A 6,747-nucleotide genomic window follows, 5' to 3' on the forward strand; every position below is an offset into this window, starting at 1 on the left:
GCTGGAGCCCAGCCCGCAGCTTCCAGTGAGGCCGCCGGGAGCCTGGCGCCCAGCGTCCGTAGCTCCGCTCTGGTTCTTCTAAGCTGGGCCACCTTGGGTGGAGGAATCCAGCTGTGGAGCCCGATGTCTGCAAGTAAGGTTCAAGACTTTCGCGGCCTCTGCAGAAACTGAGAGCCCCAGACCCCTAGGAAGACAGCAATTTGATCTGGTCCTTCACGATGCCACCTTATGCCATCCCCACAATCCTCAGGGGTGAAAGAATTATTAACCCCATCTTAAGGATGAAGACACTGAGGTTCTAAGAGTGTCCCTGCGTGTACATGTTGTACATACATATGCACTCTTGAAAAGTGCGTTTGTGTGTGTGTGTGTGTGTGACAAAAACAAAACCCAAGCGACAGGACTCCAGAACTGGCTTTCTGCCCCATACACCATCCTCCTGGCCAAGCACTGAGACATTAGGGCAGCCTAGCTGTGGGCACCTGCCTGGGGTTCCAGCACTATTTCCTCTTGTGGGAAGCAGTTTCTCAGGCCCTCCCTGTGAGCCCACCACATGTGGGCTGGAGAGTGGCCTAATGCAGCATTTCCTCTAGGTCCCAGGAGGGGAAATGCTCCAACTCCGCAGGGCTGCTGACAGGGGTCTTCATGTGTTTGCGTGTGCATGTGTGTGGGCATTTAGGTGTGACTGTGATGCTCTACCTGTGCTGTGAGTCTCTATGTGGTCTGAGTTTCTGCACATGTCCACTACATGTACAAATGTTGCTTGTGTGTGAGTCTGGTCTCTTAGTAGCTCTGTCTGTTCATATGATTATGTGTGTATATGTGCTTGCTATGTCTCTAGGGGTGTTTGGAAGTGTGTTTGAATGTGCATTTCAGTGGGATTGTGAATTTGCATGTCTGCCTTTGTCTTTCTGTTTGTGTCTTTCTCCGTGTGTGAATGTCTTGACCAGCTTCTCTGTGTGATCATGCATTTCTCTGTGTGTTTGAGTGTGCCCTTCCACGGTCCTCAAGTGTTCATCACCACTCCTCCATGATGTGGTATGTACCAACCCTCTCTGGCTGCAAGAACCTGGCAGGATTTGGTGTCACAGGTTGGCCCAGGCCCAGGGCTGGTGGGTGGCTATGGGAGAGGAGGGAGGCCTGGGAGGCAGCCCCTACAGCGCACATTCCAGCCAGAAGCAGAGAGGCTCGGCAGCCCCAGCTCTCACCCCAGTGACCTCTGCGTCCGCCGCCTGCCTGCCCACCCACGAGGGACTGCCAGAGATTCTGCCTCCCTGCCTGGCCAGCCCTAAGCCTGGAGGTCCAGGAGCCAGGGTCCAGTTACCAGCCAGCTAAGCGGGGGCTGCAAAGAACTTTTTGACGAGCTCCAACATGCTAGGGCTCATGAGGCAGACAGACTCCTTCCTGGGCCTGGGGTCATAGCAGAGGTCTGAGAATCGCTGTGCATGTGTATAGGTGAGTAGATATGTGTGCGTGCATATCTGGATTATATATGTTTGTTCATAACATCTGTGTATACATACGCATGTGATTATGAGTGTATTTATTTTGGATTTGTGTTTGTGTATGTGGACACAGGTGTATATCGTGTATGAGTGTGTGTATTGAGGTATCTGTATTGTATCTGTATTGTCTGTAACTGAATGTTTTGAGCACTTATTCATTGGGCATATTTGTCTATAACTGTGTATGTACATGGACACATATTTCTTCAGCCATATTATGCTCCAGGCACTGCCCCAGGTGCTGGGCATGTGGTGAGGTGGTTCCCTTCAAGTTTATGTTCATGGGGGTGGGGTACAAATGGCTGACGATGCCACAGCGCTCTCTTTTTATGCTCCAAGTGAGCTCAATACCTGGGCAATGTCCACAATTCTCGCAGGTGTGCCTCGATGTTTTTGTCACTAAACTGGGAACCATATCCTTCTAAACTTGGCTTCTTAGGTTGTGAGGTGAAATTAGCCAGGGTAGGTGGGAGAAACCAATAAGACCCCAAAATGATTCAACTCTTGCTCACATCCAGTCCAGGGCAGGTGTACTGGTGGCTCTGCTTCCCTGAACTGTGACTCCAGTCCTTAGCAGCCCCTTAACCTTAAGTAACTTTCAGAGCCCCAGCCGCCTCCATGTAAAGTGGGAATAACCACAGTACTTACCTCATGGGTGAGGACTGATAAAGCACCTGGGGTACAGAAATGGTAGTCGTTGGGCACGATTTCTAATAAACTCTTGATTCTTATTAGGGATATAAAAACACTGCAGGTACAGAGCAGAGTCCTTGTTATCCCGGGCATGAAACAGAAAATAAAGAATCTCATGCTTCTGCCAACTGCAGAGGAGCAAAAGGATGGAGGGATTTGCATGTGCACATGTGTACACACGCACACAAATTCTCACCATCACCATCCAGGTGATCAGTCCCCAGTTATCACTGCAGCTTCTGAGTAGATCTATTGGCAGAGTCAGTGTTCACAACTCAACATTTAACTGTTCTTCATCGCAATCATTTGTTGTTGCATCAGGGAGAGAACTAATATTTACTGAGCATTTATTATGTGCCAAGCAGTGTGCCTGGTGCTTTAAACACCTCAGTTCATTGAATTCTCACAACAAACCTGTGAGGTAGGTTTTAATTATTCCCATTTTGAAGATGGAGAAACAGAGGTGCAGGGAGTTTAAGTAATTTGCCCATAGTCACAGCTACTAAGGAAGGAACAGAGATGCGAATCAGCCTAGTCTTTCTCCAGAGCTCTTTCTGATGAAGCTCTCTCTACCATCCAGATTGCAAATTCCTTGAAGGTAGGGCCAATGTCTCAAAATTTCTCTGGGTCTTCTCCTTGCTGGAGCAGAGCGGGTGCTTGACAAACTGAAAGATTGATATGTAGACGGGAGAAGCCCTCATCACAGGCCTGGATCTAACATTGTCCCAGGGAGCAAATAAAGGTAAACACAAGGGTCTAGGCTGTAGAAACAGCTTCGGCCATGACAATAGTCATGCTGAGCAGCCATGGGGTCTAGCCCAAGACATGCCCATGCCAGCCTCTGCCTCCCAAAGCTGCCCCAAAACACAGGGCTTTCCACACCTTACATTAATCATGGTCTTAGCTGAAATGTTTGCCTGAACCCATCCCAATTTCTTGGCTCCCCGACTCATTTTCCCATTTTGGCCTAGCCTCTCCATTGGCTTGATCCTCTGAACTATTTCCCATCTATGACTTTTCCTTCTCCCTTGATGACCATTCTGCATCTGGTGCTAGAGCAGTGTCTCAGGTGGCCCTGGGTTAGCACACTCCCTCTGACCCTGTGCCTGAGCCCCAGACCTGGGTACAGCCATAGGCGGGTGAGAAGCAGAGTATCCAAGGACTAGACTCTCCTCCTTCCTAACTGGCAGGAGAACAACAGTGGATATTGGGGGCTGAGAGCTGAGGGCCTTTCCACTTTATAGGCTGGACAGATTGTAGCCACCTGCTCCCTAAAGTCACCAGCAAGATGTTTGGTTGGCCTCCTCTGCCTTTCCCTCTGGTGTCCTAGGTTGGGATTTCCTGTGGCCCCGCCCAGCCTCAACTGCGAGTCCCTCTCCTTCTCTCCATGCACTTCTTCTAAGCAAGCTCCATTGGCCATCTTGGCCACCACTCCTGGGTGAGATGCCCGTCATCCAGGTTCCCACAGCGCCTTGAATTGCCCCTTCATCATGACATCTGGCCCTCAGGCTCACACTGCATAGCTGCTTGTCTGTTTTCCCTCAGACTACAAGATGTAAGAGGACCGAGCTCGTTTGCCTTGGATCCCAGTACTTTGCACAGTGCCTGAAACACAGTCGGGGCTTAATTGGTGTTTGTTGAGTCGGACTGATCCTCAGAGTACTCTCTCCTCTACCCACAGCGAAAATGTCTCAAGTCTGCCCATTCTTTGCCCAAAGGTCCTTCAGCCTTTAGAGGCAGCCCTCCTAGACCCCATGCCCAAGACATCTTGGGTGGGCCCTCTGGTGGGGTGAGAGGGTGGGAAGACAACCTTCTGTTACTGTGTAATCATGCCCTGGGTTGGTCACCACAGCCTTGCCAGCCCCCAGGGGAAAAAGCTCATGCCTTGGGCCAGAGACCAGAACTCGATGGGAGGCCTAGGGTGGGGCTGAGTTGGAAGGGAGATAAGGGCTGAGGCCATGGGTGACCAAGTGGTTCCCAGGGGCAGGAAACAAGATAGCACTCGCCACGAGGGCTGTGAACGAGGGAATCCAGGCGAGGTGCTGCGGCCTTGTCCCGGGCATTTGGGGCGACGAGTCGTCACCAGAGGATCAGAAACCTGTACTTTGGGAACTTGGCAGCCAGGGCTGGGTTTTTTGTGTTTTCTGTAATTATTTCCCTTTTGTTCTCCCTTAGTATTTAGTAAAGCCCTTTGTGAAAATGCCAGCTGGTCTCAGCTGTGCTAAGAGAAATGACAAAGAGGTACTCTGTGCATGCTTGGCCCTCTGCTTTAATGGAGGGATTCAGCTTGGTGGTGGCAGCAAAGTCAAGGACCACCAACCAAGGGCAAAGGGAGGCTCTTGGGACCACAGCTTGCACCTCGCGTCCAGTAGCCTCCCCGACACTGAGTTTCCTTCCAGGCTCTTCCAGGCTCCAGCCTGGGCTTTATTGAAACTAGCGGGGCTGGAAGGCCAGTCGCGGCTGCTTTCAGGGAGGGCATTTGTTCAGATCCCAGTGGTGTCCAAAGCTCTGGAGAAATCAAGAGACCGGGCACCTGCTGTGCTCCGGCTACCCAATTGGGGGCAGTCCTCCGCAGCTGGGCCTGCTTGGCAAGCTGCTGTCAAGGAATCAGGCTCATGAGCTGGCACCATAACTGCCTTCCCTTCTTGCCCTCACAACTCAGGACCCTTCCTAAGCCTTGGTCCCCTGCCTGCCTGCTGCCCACTGGGAACTGGTCCTTTCTCAACTGCCAGGACCCTCCACATCCTCATTTCCTGTGACTACGCCCCACCTTCTCCTCCCAGACCCTCCTCTCCTCTCCACTGCGTCTCTCAGCTGCCCTGGAGAGAGGGGCCAGGGAGACCTTCCTTCCCAGGAACAATCGCCCCTTTCTCTCTGTTGTGTAAGTGATACATGAGGGGAGGAAGCTATTTGTAACTAATCGGCTGTGATGTGGAACAGAGTTTTCTGAGAACTGGAGAGCCTGCCGACAGCTCGGGGCTGTCCCGCCTCTGTGACAGCTGGGAGGTTGGGGATGGCAGGTCACCCTTCTTCTCCCCCTCTCTGCTGAAGAGGCCTGAGGGATGATGGCAGGTGGAAGCTCCAGTCCATGTAGCATTTCCTGGGTGCCAGGCTCTGAGCTTGACATACTCAGTACGTGAGAATCTCCCAACCTCCTTCAAGGGCAGTATTGTTGCCTCACGTCTCAGATGAGGAAATGGAGGTTCAGGGAGGTAGAGTTATTCATGTAAGTTTCCTCAGCTAGCAAACAGCAGAAGGGAGAGGGATGGACAAGAATGAGCTAAGGCCGTGCAAGCAGGCAATGGAGGGCAGGGATAAGAGCTGCGTCTTACAGCTGCCTGATCTTGGGCAAGTCTTTTCAGCTTTCTCACCTCACCTCAGAGGCTGGGTGGTTTGAATAAGAAAGTGGAAATTCATCACATAGCACAGTGCTTGGTATACTGCAAATACTTAATAGTGTCAGCTATTATGATCATTTCCTGGGGCAAAAGGAAAGAGGTGGGCCAGATTACTCCCACCAAACTTCAAGCAGACCCCACTATGGTCACCAGGACAATGGTCACCTGGTCACCATGGATAGCAGGAAAACCATCCCAGAGGAAGCAAGCCTTCCAGGTTATTCCTCTGCCCTCCAAGGGGTGGAGCCTCCTTCTACATAGAGCTGACTATGAGGAGAGGGTGGGAGAGAAGAGGGCACCCTTCTCTATGCCAGTCACGTAAGGAGACAGAGATGCTCCAGTCCATAGACAATGACATATAATTACAAATTAGCATCTGAAGAACCACAGTCAAGGTGCAAAGTACTATGGGAACGTAAAGGGTGGGAAGGTGATACTGGAGAAAGAGATGGGGGCCGTGGGGAACCGGATCAGAATAAATATTGGATCTTCCCCGCCTGGGAATCCTGACCCCCGGGGAAGGCACCTACCCAGAAGCTAGAAATTCTGTGAAAAGGGAAGGGAGATGGGCCCTAGAACAGCTCCAGAGGCTTCTTGGAGCTCTTAATGCCCCAGCCATGTCTTCGGAGTTTCAGTGAGACAAATGTCTTCTCCAGATACTTCCCCAAAAAGGACAAAAAGTAATGCCTGCTTTATGCGTAGTAATTGAAAGACCTCCCCTAGTACTTGGAGAGGGACTTGGGGGGAGGTGGAGGAAAATAGCAACCAAAAGACCTGTCCTGCCCCTCACAGTGTCCAGAGGCTGCAGAGTCTCGAGAGGCAGCCAGTTTGGCCTGAAAACTGTCACTAAGGATTGCAGAGCTGGCAGTGGGGCGAAGGGCCTAGAGGCTCCACTGTGTGCTAACCCTGATGCCAAGAGCCCAGGGGGTGGCCAGGGACTTCTGCTCTTGTCAGGAATGGCATTGTCTCTGCTATGGGTCACAAGATCAGTGGAGACAATATAGACTAAACATCTCCTAATTGAAACAGTGTGGGACTGGGTAAGGATCCCTGTGAGGGCCTGTTATCTATTCCGTTTTGATGTCATCACTTGGAGTGTTAGCCCAGGGTCAGGTTGTCATTTTGTACTTCAGAGGAAGGAGGCTGGGCCC

Source organism: Pteropus alecto, unplaced genomic scaffold (assembly GCF_000325575.1).
Source record: "Pteropus alecto unplaced genomic scaffold, ASM32557v1 scaffold8, whole genome shotgun sequence".
Lineage (NCBI taxonomy): Eukaryota > Metazoa > Chordata > Mammalia > Chiroptera > Pteropodidae > Pteropus > Pteropus alecto.